The 22,148-nt window shown below is 43.7% G+C and overlaps 1 protein-coding gene and 1 long non-coding RNA gene across 2 annotated transcripts in view; one reads left to right on the top strand and one right to left on the bottom strand.

Annotated features, from left to right (window-relative positions):
* Positions 1 to 22,148, bottom strand: part of LOC111951028 (forkhead box protein O1-A) — a 75,996-nt gene that overhangs the window by 42,158 nt on the left and 11,690 nt on the right. The gene's annotated exons all lie outside the window — the stretch shown is intronic.
* On the top strand, positions 4,172 to 21,241 carry LOC111951029 (uncharacterized). The gene is made up of 3 exons (XR_011473996.1): positions 4,172 to 4,353; positions 4,916 to 5,025; positions 20,768 to 21,241. It is a non-coding gene; the product is annotated as an uncharacterized lncRNA (long non-coding RNA).

Here is a 22,148-nt window from a genome sequence, read left to right as displayed (position 1 = left end):
CAAAGGCTAATACTGTAAGTCCGTAGTGATCTTTATCATACAGTATTGTGCAGTGTATACTATAGACACAGTCATATTACACTGTAGGCTACATTTTCCAGTATTAGGCTGGGTATATGCTAGCCCCACCATAGTGAAATTACACTTTTTCACACAGTGGGTAGCTGGGTTGTGATAGTTTTCTGTTATACTCCTTTACAGTACAGACACTAACTATCCTAGTTTCCCTCCCGAAACTCCCATAACAGCTCGATTACACTGCTGGTCTTACACAGTGTAGCTGGGGTTTGCTGTTTTTTTTCTGTTACACTGCAGGATATACACTACCCTTCTCTTCTTTCCACAGAAAGAAACTACCATATCCAGTATTGCATTGAGAAATGCAAGGCATTGAGAAATGCAAGGTGTCCCTGCCCACAGGCAGCGGACTGCGTTTTAAGAAGGGTCGCTGCAGTCATCCTGATTTGCTTGGCGCTGGCATTGGCAGCTTCTCACAGGCCCAAAAGCCAAACTCAGAGGCAAGTGTGGTCCCCATGGGTACTAAATACAGTGATGGAAGGCTCCGAACTCCAATTCTGATGCCGGCCACCACTATAGTTCTGGCGCCTCTAATGTCTCAGGGTGTGTCCTGGTTGACTGAATGTTTCCTAATGAGTTCAGATGAAAGGAGTGTTGTCCTCCATCCTAACCCCTCATTCTGGCCAACGGTTCTGTCTGACAGACATGTTAACCAGCCATTACAGTCCACATACACCACTCCCATTGTTACAGGTGAACTAGGGGCTTCCCCCAGTGTGCCCAGCTAGGGCAATGGACACTTACTTTTCACAGACACAGGCAATATGAAAGCTTTATCAGTTTTTAATTTACTATGGTGAGAGAGTTCTGGACCAGGACCTATCCGAACAGACTCTCACATTGCAAGGTGGACACTAACTGCAGCATTTCGGCTGGACGGCCGACCTTTGCCTTTTTGCTGTGGTGACACATTCTACTGGAGGAGTAACTTCCTTACCTGGACGATTGGCTAGTCTGCGCCTCATCCTGGGAGCAGGACCCTCTCAAACCACATTTAAAGTCTGGGCCTCACCCTGAAAAAGGAGAAGAGTCACCTGACCCCTTCACAGTGAGTGATTTATCTTGGATGTCAATAGACTCGACTCTCATGATGGCACATCTCCCTCAGGTGAGAGTAATACAAATTCTATCCTACCTCAACATAATCCGTCTCAGACGAGCCGTGTCAGTGTTAGAGTGCCAACAGCTACTTGGCCTACTGACGGTGGCTTCGCTGCTGATTCCGCTGGGCATTCTCCGCCTAAGGCCATGGTTCAACTCCCACGGACAGCAGCCAAAACAACACAGACACTGTCAGCTGTTGGTGACGAGTGCATGTTTGGACCATATCGAAGTGGCTATGGCACTCCTTCCTGTTAAAGGGAGTGAGCGTAAGCAGAGTCCAATGCAGAGAGCTGGTGTGCACCGACTCCTCTCTGACAGGTTGGGGTGAAGTGTTCAGAGGCATGGAGGCCAGTGACTGCTAGAGCCCCCCATGGAGTGGTCAACACATCAATGTGCTAGAGCTCAAGGGGGTTCGCCTAGCACTCCCAACAGTCCCAGCCCTACCTGGTTGGACAGCATGTCCTGGCCCGATCGGAAAGCACCACAGTGGTGACGTAGGTCAATCACCAGGGAGGACTGCGATCGCAGCGCGGAAGCGCTTTCCGTGGGCTCAGACCCGCTTGGCATCGCTGCGACCAGCACATATCCCCGGGGTCCTGAACAATGCAGCGGACATGCTCTTGAGAGACAGCCCGCCGGAGGGGGACAAGAGTCTACACCCTCAGCTTTGGGAGAGCATAGGTGGACCTGTTTGCGTCTCAGGAAAACACTCATTGTCCAAGCTGGCTCTCGATGCTCTCGCTCACGATTGACCGGCAACGACGCTTTCTGCGTTCCCACCATTTTCCTTCCCTCATCACAGCTACTTTAGACAGGGTCAGCTTGATGGGCCACCAGCTGCTCTTGATAGCTCCACACTGACCAAGACCACCATGGCCTCCTGTTGTCTCTCCTCTTGGGAACCCCATGGCTGCTGCCACTGAGGCCTGACCTGCTCTCTCAGGCTCGACACTATGTCATCCAGATCCGCACCGCCTCCAGCTTTGGGCTTGGCMTCTGAGAGGCATTAGTGGACCAGTCTAGGCCTTCAAGACAATGTGGTGAACACGTTGCGGTGTGCCAGGGCTTCCTTCACCAACGCGTCATAGCAAATGCGGTGGGGCAAATTCTGACAATCATATTTGGAAACAGTTTGGCGGTTTTCACTGTCACTGCACGATGCGGGCCGAGTGGCATCCACATTGAGAGTGTATCTAGCTGCTATCTCTGCATGCAATGAGGAAGGCCAGGAAGGACCCATGGGTGGCAACCCATTGCTCTACAGGTTTATGGAGGCAATGGCCCGATCGGTGCCAAGCTGGAACCTTGACGTAGTGCTGTCAGCGCTTGAAAAGCCACCCTCGAGCCCCTAGAGTTGGCTATTACTGTACCTCCACTAAGAATGTGAGTGAACTTCATGGTTCTTTCAGTGAGCAGTGAATGTTTCCGAATGGGTCCATACAAGAGGAGTGTCACCCTCTGTGTTAAACCCTCATTCTTGCCGACGGTCCTGTCTGACAGACGTGAACGGGCCCTTAAATTTGCCCTCATACGCCCCTCCCACGGCTGCCGGTGAACTGGTTGTTTTTCTTCAAGTGTGCTGTGACCAGTCAGAGCCTTGTACACTTACGCTAAGCAGACACAGGCAATACGACCGTCTGATCGGAAATTGTGTTTGCTATGGTGAGAGAGTTCTGGGCCAGAGCCTATCGATACAAAGACTCTCACATTGGATTGTGGACACTATTACGACAGGAAATCAGCTGGCCAGACGGCCTCTGCCATCTGCTGTAATGGCGCATTCTACTAGGGGAGTAGCTAAATCGTGGGCCCTGCTCCGAGGAGTTCCCCTCAATGACATTTGCGCCTCGGCCAATTGAGCATGATCTAGGTACTATCGAGTCAATGTTGACCCCGCCAATGAAGTCGGTATAGCTTTGCTGGGTGTTGCCGCCACTTCCCTGAGTTGGGACGGAGGGACACAGCAACTGTGACGGCCTTAAACTCAATCCTACGGGACTTTACTCTCTGTCTGGGCCAGACCGAGTTCACTGATTTTATCTGGTATTGTGATAGCATATTGGAGTGATCCAATAGTGATTCATAATGAAGGTTACGTATGTAACAACCGTTATGTGAGCTATTGAATGTGTGTGACACACGGTGTGACACGCGGTGGAAGTAGTGCGGTGGCAGCTATTTAAGGGGGTCAGCCGCAGCCGAAGCACTACCCGATACACGGGACTAATCTGAAAATTAGTCAGAATGTAAATTACTCAGAATGTATCCTGTCGCGCGGAAGGATACCATATTGGAGCGATCCAATAGCTCACATAACTGTGGTTATATAGTAACCTTAGTTTTCCCACATAATTGATGAAATTAGATTTTTATTCTGTAAAGATTGTAGTTGTGTTAATGTATTGTGAATATTGTAGAAAAATTATCTCGGAATATAGCTACCATGTATTAGGTTTTCTGACATGGTTTTCATGCCTGTCATATCTATTTCTACTATTGTACTGTTACTGTACCCCAAGGTAGTTAGCTGGCTAGATTCCAAAAATGGCTMAATTTTCATTTAGCTAGATAGGATGTCATATTTTGTGTTTGGTCTACTATCACTGTCCCTGATCAGCTGATGCCTTATTCAGATCATGATCATCCACCACACATCCATATGATGGATGATTCTATCGAGACACAAGCAAAGTGTGAATGTCAGATAACGTCATTCTGGTTAGTCTACAGCCCTTTAGTGACTCAAAGTTTTAATAGTATGTGTTATGGATTTATGAAACAAGGCACGTGATACATTTTGTATAGGTAGAGATGGAAGGAGTAAAAGGCAGGTAACTATTGCCTACTGCAGTCCCTACAGAAGAGGAGGCCGCTGACAGCTCTGATGAGGTCAGGCTCATAGCAGATTAGGATGTTGAGGAAGAGGACCATGAAGGCATTGGCTGATTTTCCAAAGCATTTTATTATTATTATTACTATGCACTATTAGGCCTATATATAAATATATATATTAGGTCTTTATTTTCTAAAATATTCTCCCTCTCTCTCTCTGTAGGACAGTGTGGTCGGCTCTCAGACCCTCGTGAGGTCTGAGAGCAGGAAAGGCAGGGACTGGAGAGACTGGACAACATGCAGAAAGGGCTGATGGACAATCACACCCTCCCAGCCTAGGTGAGCACAATACGATAAGCCAGGGTAACAGGACACACACTAACACACAGGACAGGCAGGTGAACATTGACTGGTAGAGAATCTGTTTATGCTATTCTATGATTGTTGTCATGCCATGTTACCATAGGAGTTGGATTTACATAGGAGTTGGATATACATAGGAGTTGGATATACATAGGAGTTGGATTTACATAGGAGTTGGATTTACATAGGAGTTGGATATACATAGGAGCTAACATTTGGCTAATAGAGCAGAAAGAGTGAAGCTTCAACGTACTGGAGGTCTACTCTAGAAATTGTTGGCTTTGTTACAGGAATGATAGAAAGGACAATAGGACATAGTTTGTTTGTGTAGCACCTGAACGTGAGGGCAAGCGGTTATGCATCGTAGGGGACCGACATTGTTTTAGGTTGTGGCAGTCCAGGTAGTGTGAACCATTGCGGACATAGCCACCAGTAAAGGTAACTATCAAATATGTCTACACTGACAACCGTCTAGGGAATAGGGTACTATTTGGAAGGCAGAATTAAGTGATGATAAACGATTGTTCCTCCTGTGAAGGATGAACCTGGCGTTGGCCTACATTGAGCTGACAGAGGAGCTGGGTCGTGTGAGAGGTCTGGCTGTCAGACAGACTGAGATCCTGAGGAAGGCATCCCACAAGCAGATGGGTCAGTATGTCCAAACCTGATGCAAATATGAAAGATTATACTCCACATTAATGTTGAATAGAATAGACTTGTGAAACCAGATTGACCACTGTGCTCACACTGGTTTCACTTCACTTCACTTGCAGTGAAACAGTTTGTGAGCTTGCAAGATCAGGTTGGTTTAGGGAGATTATAGAAACAGCATGCTTGATGCCATGCCAACTAATGCCTCCCCCAATGGGACTTTCCTGATTAAATAAAGATTAAATAAATACAAGTAAAAAATGCTAAAATGTAATAAATCACTAATTGACTTCTGAAAACGGGGTTTGCAAAGATGTGTGTACTGTATGCTTTGTGGAAACAACAGGTTCAGATAGGGATGCAGTCTAATGGTGGACTCTAGTTTTCTTATCTGTCTCCACAATCTTTGCTGAAATTTCTGAGTCCCTGATGATATCCCTCTCTACCCGGGGGAATGGAATGGGGTTCACATGGCTGAGATTTGGGTTAAGAGGTTAGAGGACTGGAGTCTTGTGGAGATAAGAGAACAAATAGAGAGAAAGAGAGGACGCAGTCAGAGCTTACATAGATAAGTTCACAATGACAGGCTGAATGGGCTAACCACATCCTGATGTGCTATTACTGTACGTACCTCTCTTTTCTCTATCTCGCTTTGTCTTGCTCTCTGTTTCTCCCCCCTCTTTTTTCTCTCTCTATGCACACATTAGATAACCCAGGAGCAAGCTGAAAATGACTGAAACAGAGAGTTGAGCAGAAAAACAGAGAGAAAGAGAAACAGAGAAAGAGAGGGCGGGCTTGGTTTGTGTTAAGGGGCTGCAAAGAGGCCAGCAGTGAGGCGTGTGCACGGTGGGTGCTGATGAAAAGCACTCTTGCACAATCTGGAGAGAGAAAGAGCTGAATGTCACCTCGAATAGTCCCAAATGGCACCCTATTCCCTATATAGTGCACTACTTTTAAACAGAGCCCTACCGGCCCTGGTGAAAAGTAGTGCACTACAAAGGGAATAGGGTGCCATTTGGGACGTAAGCTCTAATGGTCCTAGTATAATGGAGCCTGCTCCTCTCCTCTGTGAACACTAAGCAACATGATGGTCGTGTCCCACATGGCACCCTATTCCCTATACAGTGCACAACTAGTGCACTGAGTAGTGAATAGGGTCAGTGCCATTTGGGATGCCTCCTCTCCTCAGTGAACACTAAGCAACATGATGAGTGACCTATTTCTGCAAGGCCTGCAAATTGGCTTGGTGAAAACAGCCAGGGAGGAGAATCATAGTCTCATAGAGAGAGCATAGTCAGATTGAAAACAGCAAGGCTTTATCGGGCACCATTAGTACGGTCACTTCCCATAATGAACCTAAAGTCTCGTTTTACAAGCCTAGAGAGTCTAAAGGCTGATACAAGCTTTACTCCGTTGATCTATGCACGGGCGTGAGCATGGGGTGGAGTCCGAATTTTTTTTATTTTCTTTTGAGCAGCAGACACCTTTTATTAACATGATACCCTCACCAATCCGTGTTTCATTGACTCCCATTCACAAGGGGGCGATACAATAGTTTTTTTGTTTTTTTTGTGTGGTGAAAGTAAGGAAGAGTCAGCTTCCCTTGCTAGTAGTAGCTAGCTGGCTTTAGCGTGGCTAAAAGCATAGCAAGTTAGCTAGCCTTTTTAGCTTCCCACATATCCATGTGAAATAATCAAATTTATAGTTAAATATAAATGCCCTGGCTAATATTCTTATACTTGCCATTGTAACCTACATTATCCCAATTTCATATGCTGCTTCAACGTATTCGCTCCCATCAGCTAAAAATAGAATATCATAATTTTTTGTCACAGAGTTTTTTTTAAACATGGCTACAGCTGTTTTTAAATTTTTTGGACCAGATTCCATTTAGTTTTCATTCTCCAAATTCAGTTTTCTCCATTTACTTTTTTCAAGTCTATGTTTTTCCCATTATTTTGTTTTTTGCTCTCAAATGCACACTTTTTAAATGGAAAAACAACAAAATTGGATGTTCTAAGTCCACAACAATGCTTAAACCACATCAGGTGACCACTTTTGACRTCTGGGGAAAAATGTAAGAAATCTGGATTTTTGGGTGTAGTTACCTTTTAATGCAAGTCAATTGTTTGGTTAAAGCCGTTTCTGTGGCGCTCATGTGATTTCAGAGTTTGCAAAACAAATGGACACTGAAATTATACAAATAAGCCTTCATCTCTAACAGAAGAAAGTTATCATTAGCATCATTGTTAACGGCTACACAAAGTGTAGACTAGAGATTAACATGGATAACCAGGATTCCGGGACTTCCCGGGAACTTTATTCACATTTCCCGAAAAATTCATTGACAAGACCCGGGAAATGTCAATACATTTCTGAATATTGTCGAATTCCGTTTTAATGTCTGGTTTCCGTGATTCCGGCGCCGTTCTCCACATCACAGATTTTATAGGGCCCTGTTTGAACAGTCGCTGAAATTATATTTGGTTATCGATGCAAAATAGGCTACTTTGATGAATAGCCTATATAGATCAGATAAAAGGAACCAAGCGAGTTGGTAGTGAAATACAGCTTCATTGCCTACACAACACTGCCCCCACGGCTGCGCAAGGGATGATACGGCGCATGCCAATTTTTATGTGGCATAGGAGTACGTCGAATGTTGGAGCGTAGTACAAGAAACGACATTGCAACACTGCACTACGCTCCGAATCTTCCATCTCCTTAGGGTATAAATACCCTTTAAGAGTAAATGCTGCTGCTCATATCGATACTGAACAAAAATATAAAACGCAACATGCAACAATTTCAAATATTTTACTGAGTTACAGATCATAAAAGGAAATCAGTCATTTGAAATAAATAAATTAGGCCCGAATCTATAGATTTCACATGACTGGGCAGAGGCACAGCCATRGGTGGGCCTGGGGGGGCATAGGCCCACACACTGGGGAGCCAGGCCCATCCAATCAGAATTAGTTTCCCCCCACAAAAGTTCTTTATTACAGACAGAAATAATCCTCAGCAACCCCCCGTAGTGGGTTAAATTTCCGGGACCACCCGTACGTAAAATGTATGCACGCATGACTGAAAATCACTTTGGATAAAAGCGACTGCTAAATGGCATATCTTATTATATTATTATTAGGGCTATTTGCACGATAATAAGGCTTCAGCCTTAGCTCCACAGGCGGAAGCTAAGGCCTAGACAGAGATAGTCAGACTTGTAAAAGTTCTATTCTGAAGCTAAGGCATAACTTCTAGGCAGAGATATTCCGATCTGTAATCTCTGACTGGGCCTAATTTAGAAAATGAATGACTCACATTCGTGTGTCTACTTCCAGAGTAAAAAGGCCAAATAGTTTTAACAGGATTGAGCTCTAATCTCAGTCACTTTTGATTATTTGTTTTTTTTCTTCACACCACGTCATACTCTTTGTCACCATTCCCTGCCTCTCTTTCTCTTTTTCTGTCTATCGTTCTCCCTCCCTTTCTCTCTCTCTCTTTCACTCTCTCACCATTTCTTTCTTTTTCTCTCTCCCTCTTTCTTTGTGGTTTATATAATAGACTTTAGAAGACCAGATTTTGTGTGTGCGTGTGTTGGACATGGGTACATGACTAAGTGTGTGTGTGCTGTGATAGCCTGCAATACTCTGTGTGCCAGAGCAGTGTTATGCCAGACAAAGAAAAAAAGAGAGAGAGAGAGAGCCAAAGAGAGAGAGCGAGAGACTTTAGCTTCCCATTGGGCTTGTTAGTGGGCAGGTCAGTCAGTGCACTGCACTCCCTTCTCCATCATATCCGCTCAGGAAGTGCTGGTAGGTGCTGATATGGCCCTTCTGACTGCCAAACACAGGAGACAGTGGCCCCCTAAAGGGCACAATGGACAGACTGGGCGGCACACACTTGCGCGCTCGCGTGTGTGCGTTGTGTGTACCAGTGAAGTTGGAGGGAAATGTCTAAAAGTCTGAGTCAGGAAGAAGGGACCTCTACTGCCCTTTGAAGATGGCAGCCATATTTAATGGTCTTAGAGAATGCCTGGGTCTACATCCAACACAGGCTCTTAAAACCAAACCTCTCCAGAGAGAAACGTGCAAATGGCCATCTCAACATCTGCAGATGTCTATATGATGTCCAACATCTTATTATTATGACACATCTCAGTTGGCAGTGCTGATGCCCACTTCAAGTTTGAAGAGGTGTGGGAATTTGAACTGAGAACAGTGAAGAATGTGTGAGGAGGGTTGGCAGAGGGAGAGGTAGGAAGCAGGAAAACTCAGAACTTCCCTGCATTTTTATTTCCGCTTGCCTTCGTTTCACCTCAAATGCACCCGGGCAGACAGGCACACTGACTGAGTTCAATGTGAGTTTCTATAGTGTGTTTTTGCCTTGTCTAAAACAATGTCTAACTTCAACATATTGCTACCAAGTACCAACACATGCAGTACCAGTCAAAAGTTTGGACACACCTATTCATTCAAGGGTTTTTCTTCATTTTAACTATTTTCTACATTGTAGAATAATAGTGAAGACGTCAAAACTATGAAATAACACATTTGGAATCATGTAGTCACCAAAAAGTGTTAAACAAATCAAAATGTATTTTGTATTTGAGTTTCTTCAAAGTAGCCACTCTTAGCCTTGACGACATCTTTGCCTTGTTAATTTGTGGAATTTCTTTCCTTCTTAATGTGTTTGAGCCAATCAGTTGTGTTGTGACAAGGAAGGGGTGGTATACAGAAGATAGCCCTATTTGGTAAATGAACAAGTCAATATTATGGCAAGAACAGATCAACTAAGATAAGAGAAACCACATTCCATCATTACTTTAAGACATGAAGGTCAGTCAATGCAGAGCACTTCAAGAACTTTGAAAGTTTCTTCAAGTGCATTTGCAAAACCCATCAAGCACTATGATAAAACTGGCTCTCATGAGGATCACCACAGGAAAGGAAGATCCAGAGTTACCTCTTCTGCAGAGGATAAGTTCATTAGAGTTACCAGCCTCAGAAATTGCAGCATAAATAAATGCTTTACAGAGTTCAAGTAACAGACACATCTCAACATCAACTGTTCAGATGAGCCTGCGTGAATCAGGCCTTCATGGTCAAATTGCTGCAAAGAAACCACTACTAAAGGACACCAATAAGAAGAAGAGACTTGCTTGGGCCAAGAAACATGAGCAATGGACATTAGACCGGTGGAACTCGGTCTGATGAGTCCAAATTTGATATTTTTGGTTCCAACCGCCGTGTGTTTGTGAGACGCAGAGTAGCTGAACGGACGATCTACGCTTGTGTGGTTCCCACCGTGAAGCATGGAGGAGGAGGTGTGATGGTGTGGGGGTGCTTTGCTGGTGACACTGTCAGTGATTTATTTAGAATTCAAGGCACACTTAACCAGCATGGACACCACAGCATTGCGCTTCGTGGGAATACTATTTGTTTTTCAACAGGACAATAACCCAAAACTCACCTCCAGCCTGTGTAAGGGCTATTTGATCAAGAAGGAGAGGGATTGAGTGCTGCATCAGATGACCTGGCCTACACAATCACCTGACCTTAACTTCACTAGGGTAGGGAGCAGCATTGGGAATTTTGGATGAAAAGCGTGCCCAAATTAAACTGCCTGCTACTCAGCCATAAATTAGAATGATRTATATAATTGGTAGATTTGGATAGAAAACACTCTGAAGTTTCTAAGACTGTTTGAATGATGTCTGTGAGTATAACAGAACTCATATGGCAGGCGAAAACCTGATAAAAAAATCCAACCAGGAAGTGGGAAATCTGAGGTTTGTAGTTTTTCAACTCTTGGCCTATCAAATACACAGTGTCTATGGGGTCATATTGCACTTCCTAAGGCTTCCACTAGATGTCAACAGTCTTTAGAACCTTGTTTGATGCTTCTACTGTGAAGTGGGGGCGAATGAGAGGGGAATAAGTCAGAGGTCTGCCAGAGAGCCACGAGCTCAGTCTCGTGCATTCACGTGAGAGCGAGCTCTGTTCCATTGCAATTCTACAGACAAAGGAATTCTCCGGTTGGAACATTATTGAAGATTTATGTTAAAAACATCCTAAAGATTGATTCTATACTTCGTTTGACATGTTTCTACGGACTGTAATATAACTTTTTGGACTTTCCATCCGTACTTTCCGCTGGACTTGCACGMGCGTCGTGAGTTTGGATTGTGTACTGAACACGCGAACAACAAGGAGGTATTTGGACATAAATGATGGACATTATCGAACAAAACAAACATTTATTGTGGAACTGGGATTCCTGGGAGTGCATTCTGATGAAGATCATCAAAGGTAAGTGAATATTTATAATGCTATTTCTGATTTCTGTTGACTCCAACATGGCGGATATCTGTTTGGCTTGATTTGTCATCTGAGCGCCGTACTCAGATTATTGCATGGTTTTCTTTTTCCGTAATTTTTGTTTGAAATCTGACACAGCGGTTGCATTAAGGAGAAGTGGATCAAAAATTCCATGCATAAGTTGTATCTTTTAGCATTGTTTATTATGAGTATTTCTGTAAATTGATGTGGCTCTCTGCAAAATCACTGGATGTTTTGGAACTACTGAACGTAACGCGCATATGTAAACTGAGATTTTTTTACATAAATATGAACTTTATCGAACAAAACATACATGTATTGTGTAACATGAAGTCCTATGAGTGTCATCTGATGAAGATCATCAAAGGTTAGTGATTCATTTTATCTATATTTCTGCTTTTTGTGACTCCTCTCTTTGGCTGGAAAAATGGCTGTGTTTTTTCTGTGACTTGGCTCTGACCTAACATAATCGTTTGGTTTGCTTTCGCTGTAAATCCTTTTTGAAATTGGACACTGTGGTGGGATTAACAAGAAGTGTATCTTTAAGATGGTGTAAAATACTTGTATGTTTGAGGAATTTTAATTATGGGATTTCTGTTGTTTTGAATTTGGCGCCCTGTAGTTTCACTGGCTGTTGACGAGGTGGGACGCTACCGTTCCACATACCCTAGTGAGGTTAACCCAATTGAGATGGTTTGGGATGAGTTGGACCGCAGAGTGAAGCACAAGCAGCCAACAAGTGCTCAGCATATATGGGAACGCCTTCAAGACTGTTGGAAAAGCATTTCAGGTGAAGCTGGTTGAGAGAATGCAGAGCTGTCATCAAGGCTAAGGGTGGCTACTTTGAAGATACTCAAATACAAAATACATTTTGATTTGTTTAACACTTTTTTGGTGACTACATGACTCCATATGTGTTACTTCATCGTTTTGATGTCTTCACTATTATTCTACAATGTAGAAAATAGTTCAAATTAAGAAAAACCCTTGAATGAGTAGGTGTGTCCAAACTTTTGACTGGTACTGTATGTGTTGGTAGCAGTATGTTGGAGTTAGACATTGTTCTAGACAAGGCAAAAACACACTTTAGAAACTCACATTGAACTCAGTCAGTGTGCCTGTCTGCCCGGGTGCATTTGAGGTGAAACAAAGGCAAGCGGAAATAAAAATGCAGGGAAGTTCTCAGTTTTCCTGCTTCCAACCTCTCCCTCTGGGTGAGAAGGATTGGCAATCTTCAATGTTCTCAGTTCAAATTCCCACAACTCTTTAAACTTGTGACTGTTACTGTATGTGCATGTTGTGTGTGTTTTGGAGTGTCAGTGTGTGTGTGTGTGTACAACTCTGTGATTGTGCATACAGACAGTGCAAAAATAAAAGTAAATACAAGGGTCAACTCAGATGGTCTGTGTTGCCATTTTGTTAGTTATTTAGCAGGCTTGTTTATTGGGGATATAAGCTGTTCAGGAGCCTGTTGGTGCCAGCATTTTAGTTTTTATATTTTTTTACCTCTTTTTCTCCCTAATTTTGTGATATCCAAGTGGTAGTTAGTCTTGTCCCATCTCTGCAACTCCCATACGGACTCGGGAGAGGCGACGGTCGAGAGCCATTCGTCCTCCCCCGAAACACGACCCCGCCAAACCACACTGCTTCTTGAGACACTGCTTGCTTAACCCGGAAGCCAGCCACACCAATGTGTCAGAGGAAACACCATACAGCTGGCGACTGATGTCAGCATGCATGCGCCCGGCCTGCCACAAGGAGTCGCTAGAGCGCAATGGGACATGGACATCCCGGCCGGCTAAACCCTACCCTAACCGAAACGACACTGGGCCAATTGTGCGCCGCCTCATGGGTCTCCCGGTCGCTGCCGGATACGACACAGCCTGGGATCGAACCCGGGTCTGTAGTGACGTCTCTAGCAAGCCGATGCAGTGGTTGGTGTCAGACTTGATGCACCGGGACCGCTTACCATGCGGAAGCAGAGAGAATAGTCAATGGCTTGGGTGGCTGGAGTCTTTAAAGATTTTCTGGCCCTTTTTCCTTTCACACCACCTGATATAGAGGTCCTGGTAGCTCGGCCCCAGTGATATACTATGCTGTCCGCACCACCCTTTGTAGCGCCATGTGATCGAAGGTGTTGCGGTTGCCATACGAAGCAGTGATGCCGCCAGTCAAGATGCTCTCAATGGTGCAGCTGTAGAACTTTTTGAAGATTTGAGTGCCCATGCTGAACTTTTTCAACCTCCTGAGGGGGAAGAGTCACTGTTGCGCCTTCTTTATAAGTGTGTGTGTGGACCATTTGAAGTCCTTAGTGATTTGGATCTTGAGGAACTTAAAGCTCTCGACCTGCTCCACTGCAGCCCTGTTTTTCTGGGCATGTTCTAATTGATTCAACAAACGAAAAAACATATCAAAGTTTAGCTATTTTTAATGAACCGGAAAATCTCTAGTTTATTTCTGGTTGCTTATCAATAATTAGCTAGCTAAATCATTGATCCTGCTTTGTAGTATAGTCCTCTGTATATTCCACTAAGACAATTTCAGACCAAAACACCATTCAACATGCACTTTGAGTATACATATATACACTCGTGAATTGGTTTGTTGAGCACATGAATCCAAACGTGCTTCCTTCTAGACTAGAGCAACAAATAGGGATGTTTTAATCTCCTGGAAACCCTGAGAATAGGGTCCAGAAAATATAGTACAGAGATAATAATGACCTTGTGTACTAGGTGGTTTCTATCTAGGACTGTTGTGGTCAACGGTGTTGACATCTATATATAACATTGAGCTGTGATAAACTGGGTAAATCAAAATGTAGCCTACATTGATTCACGAGACAGGTGRATGAGGGAGACAAAGAAGTGAAATAAAGTTTTTGGTGACAATCAGCTTTGAAATCAGCATATTTTGTTATATGCTAGGTTAGTGAATTGATGTTGCTTCAGCTGTAAGCTAGACATTGTTTTGCGAACAGTAATGAACAGTTAAAAAATGTCTACATGCCGTGTTCCATTATTCAAGTGTGTTAATTTCAATGCAGCCTGAGTGGGTAGCTAACAATGCAGCCCAGAAAGCTCTAGCAATGAATGAGGAAGTGCAGCAGGCACTTTGCTCTTCGTGCTACAAAGGGGCTGCGCCGATAGACAGACTTGATCCTCTCAATCAAATGAGACACATTTGACAGAAGTACCGAACGTAACGAAAATTTGAGTACTGAAACGTAATTTTGTTTGTATCGAAAAAGTACAGAAGTTTTGGTATACCGTGCAACACTACTTTCTATATGGACAGCAGTGATGTAGTGGAGGGTAAAGGCATGTAAACGCCTTTGAGTGAGTGAGTGAGTGAGTGAGTGAGTGAGTGAGTGAGTGAATTAGTCTGCCTGCTTGCATTCCTGCCTGTATCTATGTGTGTGAGGCTGATGTCTGAAAGAGGCTGTACAGCAGTAATACAGTGCAGGGTCTATGGTCTATGAGGCAGGCTGTGTGAGGCTGTGGAATGTGTGGAACGCGGGGCCGCTGCATTGTCCTCCAGTTCCAGCCAGCAAGCGACAGGATAATCACCTCCCTATCAACCCCATATATTCGGGGCCCTAGGGGGCCTCTAGGCCACCACTAACAATACAACACACATCGCAGCACTGCAAGTAATTATGAGGAACAGGGATTCATCGGGCTGGCTGGGGGCCCACAGCTCAGTCCATTAATCTGGCTGGGGTTTCTGTGTTTCAGTGGGCTGTGAGAGGGCAGACAGACTGGAGCAACATGGGGTGGTTTCTATAGCAGACATTATGATGGGGGTCTTGACTGAGTAGTAGGACGGATGAACTAGTTGGATACAACTATTGTTTTTGTTGTTTCTCTATATCTACAGTACCAGTCAAAAGTTTGGACACACCTACCAATTCCAGTTTAAAAAAATAAAAATAAAAATTCTACATTGTAGAATAATAGTGAAGACATCAAAACTATTAAATAACACCATATGGAATCATGTAGTAACCAAAAAAGTGTTTAACAAATCAAAATATATTTTAGATTTTAGATTCTTCAAAGTAGCCATCCTTTGCCTTGATGAAAGCTTTGCACACTCTTGGCATTCTCTCAACCAGCTTCAGTTGGAATTATTTTCCAACAGTCTTGAAGGAGTTCTCAATATGCTGAGCACTTGTTGGCTGCTTTTCCTTCACTCTGCGGTCCAACTCATCCCAAACCATCTCAATTGGGTTGAGGTCGGGTGATTGTGGAGGCCAGGTCACCTGATGCAGCCCTCCATCACTCTCCTTCTTGGTCAAATAGCCCTTAAACAGCCTGGAGGTGTGTTGGGTCATTGTCCTTTTGAAAAACAAATGATAGTCCCACTAAGCACAAACCAGATGAGATGGTGTATCGCTGCAGAATGCTGTGGTAGCCATGCTGGTTAAGTGTGCCTTGTATTCTAAATAAATCACTGACAGTGTCACCAGCAAAGCACCATCACACCTCCTCCTCAATGCTTCACGGTGGGAACCACACATGCCGAGATTGTACGATCACCTACTCTGAGTCTCACAAAAACACGGCGGTTGGAACCAGCAATCTCAAATTTGGACTCCACAGACCACAGATTTCCACTGGTCTAATGTCCATTGCTCGTGTTTCTTGGCCCAAGCAAGTATCTTATTGGCCTTTAGTAGTGGTTTCTAATAGTGGTTTTCTTCAATTCGACCATGAAGGCCTGATTCACAGTCTCCTCTGAACAGTTGATGTTGAGATGTGTCTGTTACTTGAACTCTCTGAGGTGCAATTTGAGGTGCAGTTAATTGCCGATTTCTGAGGCTGGTAACTCTAATGAACTTACCCTTTGCAGCAGAGGTAACTCTGGGTCTTCCTTTCCTGTGGCGGTCCTCGTGACAGCTAGTTTCATCATAGCGCTTGATGGTTTTTGCAACTGCACTTGAAGAAACTTTCAAAGTTCTTGACATTTTCCGGATTGACTGACCTTCATGCCTTATAAAAGTAATGATGGACTTTGGTTTTTCTTTGCTTATTTGATCTGTTCTTGCCATAATATGGACTTGTTTTTTTACCAAATAGGGCTATCTTCTGTAAACCACGCCTACCTTGTCACAACAACTGATTGGCTCAAACGCATAAGGGAGGACAGAAATTCCACAAATTAACTTTTAACAAGGCACACCTGTTAATTGAAATGTATTCCAGATGACTACCTCATTTAGCTGGTTGAGAGAATGCCAAGACTGTGCAAAGCTGTCATCAAGGCAAAGGGTGGCTACTTTGAAGAATCTCAAATATAATATATAGTTTGATTTGTTTAACACTTTTTTTACTACATGATTCCATATGTGTTATTTCATAGTGTTGATGTCTTCACTATTATTCTACAATGTACAAAATAGGGTCTGAATACTTATCTAAATGTAATATTTCAGTTATTTCTAAAAACCTGTTTTTGCTTTGTCATTATGGGGTATTGTGTGTGTATTGATGAGGGAAACAGCCTAACAAAATGTGGAAAAAGTTAAAGGGTCTGAATAGTTTCCAGAGGCACTGACTCTACGCACACACACACACACACACACACACACACATACAGTACAATTTTAATTGATGCTGTATATCATACATCCTGATAGCTATTCACCTTACCCCTATACCGCAATCACTCCTGTATCCCTGCACATTGTAAATATGGTATTGGAACTGACCCTGTATTAGGGTTGGGTGGTATCCAGATTTTCATATCATCATCCCATCCTTCTCTTACCCCAGGATTTATGTTAATACCGGTTTAGTACACAAGTGGGTGCCAAAAAAAACGCTAAAAAAGCACATTGGGCATTTATTACCAGAATGATAACAAAATTTGCACAAGTAATAGCGAATTTGCATGTAGGCTGCTAGCTAAATATGCTAATGAGCGCAAATGAAAATAAACAAATTGCAAAGACAGGCAATCCAGCTCATAAAGTTATACATATATAAGTAGGAGCTACCGAATGTCATTTTTGATGAGTTTGGACATTTACAAGCGAATGTGAATGAGAGACGTGCAAATTAACAAAGTTTTGACGCATGCAGTACTGTCTCTCCAGCAGCATGTCTACATGCTGTGTCTGTGTGGAGTCGCTAGGGCAACAGGCCTGCCTGCTCTGCTCAGAGAAGAGGGGGGAGGAGCAGAGGGGGTGAGAACGGAGAGGAGAAAAAACGCAAGGAAATCGTGATAACAGTGGCAGCTGTACAAATAACTCATCCAAAGGGCTTTGCCTTCTCAAACACGGCAGTAAGCCAACACAATATGATGCCCCCRTCACCTTATTAATTCAGCCACTTACTTAGATAACACGACCCCTAGAATAACTTGCTAACAAAAAATGCATGTTTTTCACGCAGGAAAAAAGATCAACGCTYTGTGTTTTGTAAACCGAGATCTAAAATGCTTCTTATTGTCATTTCTGCTCGGCATCAGACCAATGTTGTGCTTCAGTTGCACTTCTAAACTCRGAAGAGAATTCACGAATGGGCATTCTGTCAGCAGACAGCGCTCCGACTGATATGTAGCTTCTTTTCTCAGATACTTTCTCAGTTGACCTATTTTTCTCAGGTAAAATGCAAGATTAACTTTAAGTGAAACATTAGGACATGTAGCTGGCTACATTATTTCTATGACAGGCCTAAACCTTATACATATGATGGCCGTGCATCGTTTTTGCAAAAAAAAAGACCTTGCTTTTATATTGTAATCTCATTTACTTCTGTGGCTGCCAGCCAAATTGTTATCTGATGAAAATTTAAGCTATTTTATGTTGAATGTGTTGCACTAATGTATTTTCTGTGAAGGAAAACTATAGTTGCACGTCCCTGATCACTCTATTGAAGCAAAAAAAACACTGTTGACTTGCGACCCCTGTCAATACACAGSTGGGACCACCTGCTCCCACTTTCTCCTGTTGTGCTATTTACAAACAAACACATGACTGGCCACACTGTTCTGGGGAACTAAGTAAGCTTCACAATGTAAAATAATGTGACCGGTGAAATAAGAACGTGATCTGCTTTATCTCCTAATGCACTGGTTCTCAATCCTGGTCCTGGGGACCCAAAAGGGGTGCACATTTTTGTTTTTGCCCTAGCGCTACACAGCTGATCAAAATGGCTTTGATGATTTGAATCAGGTGTGTAGTGCTAGGGCAAAAACAAAAACGTGCACCCCTTTGGGTCCCCAGGACCAGGTTTGAGAACCACTGTCCTAACGTATTGCACCAGTCGACTGCAGGTGTTTACTTAATTAAAAAATTGCCACAAATATAAAAATKTATTGGAAAACTTCAAAGAAGTAGTTAACAGTATTGACGGTATTGAAAAACCATTCCGTGGCTATTTCCAAATACTCCGGTATACGGTATACCACCCAAGCCAACCCTGTATATAGCTTCTTACTTTCTCATGTTCTTATTTTATTGTTTTTATTCTACCTTACATTGTTTTTAGTACTACATTGATATTGTTTACTACCTTGTTGGGTTTAGAGCTTGCAATTATGGCATTTCACTGTACTTGTGCACGTGACATTAAAACTTGAAGTTAGCTGGCTAACTCATTGATCCTGCTTTGTAGTATACCCCTGTGGCGTTGTAATGTTTACATTTGAGTAATTTAGTGACTTACAGTAGTGAGTGCATACATTTTCGTACATGTATCAAAAACAAATTTCAGACATGGTCTTCGGGGATCTCTAAGGAACCCAAACCCCGCCCCCCAAAAATACAAAATAAACATTAACAGGAAGTTAGTCTCACACACACACAGTTACAGAGCTGCTACACGTGTGGCTGGCGACGGCTCAGATCACAGCTCATTGAGAAAAACACTGAGTTCCAGGAAGATGCCGTTCATGGCGTGGTGCACTCTCTCTCTCTCCCTCCCCCTTCCTCCCTTCCTCCCTTTGGCGCCTAGCCCCAGCCTCCAGGCTACCCCAGGGGAGAGAGAGAGGCCCCGGCGGGCAGGCTGGCGGGTAGGCAAGCGGCGAGACAGGGCTGGCTGCTCTGGCAGGGCAAACGGCTGGAACGCCCAGCTGGCACACACAGACACACAAACACTGATGTGCAATAAATAAGCATAGCGTGGGGAACACAGGAAGCTCCACCCACCTCTAGTAACCTCCGCCCTCCCCCCAACCACACACACACACACACACACACACACACACACAGAGTGGAGAGCAGCATCCACCTCTAACACCTTCCACCTCCGATAGGGTGGAGTTCAGAAAATACCCCCTACCCATTAGAGTGGTGGGGAGTGGTGTTATCACAAAGAGTAAAATAACACCCTCCTCCCTGGTGATCTACTATCACCATTATCATCATTATTATTACTATCAGCATCACTGGGGGTGGCATTTGGGAATCATTTACCCCACCCTATATTGTTTCCGTATTATGGTAGTGTGAATACTGTACATACCAGATATATAGATCTGATCTATGACCTTTTTATATGATCACTCCTAGTGCAGTGAGAAAAACTTGATAAGGTGACAGACAGCATAGGGAGAGCACAGGGAGGGACAGTTGTGGAGAATAGAGAAAACACCTCACTTTACACACACACACACACACACACACACACAATTACCCTGAGCCAAGAACTATCCTGTCTGGTGCTCCGGGAGAGGGGGCGAAAGCTGTGGTGGGAGAGGGGGCGAAAATGCTACATTGGGGACCGCAGCTGTGCCGCAGCAAGGCAAATTGGTGCTGTGACGTCGTCGTGGCAATGGCAAGATGTTATCTAGCAACTTCTAGAACAAATCAAGGAGCCAATAGCGATTCTCACTGAAAAATAGCGGCTAGTGCCTTCACACACTGGGCGACCATAGCACGAAATAAGCACACATTATTGACATGCCAAAAGTGAATTTCTATAACACCATAAGCATGCATAAAAATGTATTTACATGCAACAGAAATTATTAACCCCCCAAAAAATGATTAGAAAACAATGATTTTTATTTCTAAACATGACTCTGTAAACTGAAAGGTTTTAGCCAGCTAGCTAGAGCGGGCATGTTAGCTGGTCCTTCTGTTGGATGTACGTTTTCTGTTATTGGTCAACAACGGCAGCACCGCTTCAGAAATATAATAGATTTCTATATCACAGGCATGAGCACCGCTGACAGCGCCGCCTGGATAGAATTTTGCCCCTTCACCTAGGCTTCATTGAAAATAAATGGGCCACCCCACACTGTCTGTTAGTGACTTAACCCTCTCTCCTTAACTCTTCCTTCCCTTCTGCCTCCCTACCTTCTCACTATCTCCCTCCCTCCTCTTGCTACCCCTACCTCCCTACCCTTCCCTCTTCCCTCCCACCCTGCCTGGCCCTTATGTTTTTCAGGGCGGAGGAGATACGAACACACGGCAGGCCGGTGCTATTTTCCAGCCAGTCAGCAGGATGTGCATCATAGTTCATTGTGGGGGACGAACCAAGGCACCGACCAAGCTGCTGCTGTTTTTACAGGAAGGGGTAAAAATAACCAATCGACAAAGGTTCCACCATCCGGGACCTAGGGCCGGGGCTGGGGCCGGGGGTTGGGCCGGCATAACATGACATGAAAAACTCCTGTTATGTTTGTTTGTTTTTAGATAAAAGGAAAACAGCAATTTGCACACAACAAGCAAGGATGCTCTTTGAGGTTGTGTTCCCGGATCTTTTGTCAAAGTACTGTAGTTATTTTGTTATTAACAGGTTATAATCACCTGAAATATAATTTTCAACCACTATGCCATGCCTATGCGGTATTTGTCATAACAGTATTCTTGTGTTTTATTGTTGGTTGACAACATTGTAGTACCAAAGACATGACCTCAGTTCATGCCAAGGACTTCTCAGCAGACTGCCTTACCCACACAAACGTCCAGGCTGCAGCTCTCCCTGTGTCTCCAATGAGTGGGCCTTTACTGCAGGACAGGGCTCAAACAGGAGACTGTGGTCATGAATGGTTATTAAGGCGCTTGATTCCAATCCTTAGAGTTCATGGTGACTACATGCAATGTCGCACAACCCGACCCTTCACACTCCAACTCCGTCACGCCATGGCCAACAACACGCACGCACAAACACTACCTCACCCCGCCACCCACGAATGTTCCACGGCTAAACTGAGTCACATGATGCAATGGCTTGTACTGACTTTTGGTCAATAGCAGCTTACACACTACACAGACAGGTGGACGCATTCATAGACATACAGGCATGATGTGCTTATATACAGTGCCTTCAGAATGTATTCCGACCCTTTACTTATTGTGTTACAGCCTGAATTCAAAATAGATTAAATGTTAAAATAAAATAAATCTTAACCATCTACACACAATAACCCATAATGACAAAGTGAAAACAGGTTTTTAGAAATTATAGCACGTTTTTTTWAAACCGAAATACAGTATTCACAACCGAGTCAATATGTTAGAATCTTTTCTGGTAAGTCACTAACATCTTTGCACACCTGGATTGTGCAACTTATTCGTTTTTATTCTTCGAGCTCTGTCAAATTGGTTGTTGATCATGGCTAGACAACCATTTTCATGCCTTGCCATAGATTTTCAAGTAGATTTAAGTCAAAACTGTAACTCGGCCACTCAGGAACATTCACTGTCTCCTTGGTAAGCAACTCCAGTGTAGATTTGGCCTTGTGTTTTAGGTTATTGTCCTGCTGAAAAGTGAATTTATCTCCCAGTGTCTGTTGGAAATCAGACAACCATGTGCTTAGCTTCAT

Source organism: Salvelinus sp. IW2-2015, linkage group LG23 (assembly GCF_002910315.2).
Source record: "Salvelinus sp. IW2-2015 linkage group LG23, ASM291031v2, whole genome shotgun sequence".
In the NCBI taxonomy this organism is placed as follows: domain Eukaryota; kingdom Metazoa; phylum Chordata; class Actinopteri; order Salmoniformes; family Salmonidae; genus Salvelinus; species Salvelinus sp. IW2-2015.
Note: the sequence above shows the minus strand (reverse complement) of the source record. Positions and strands in the feature narration are given on the sequence as shown.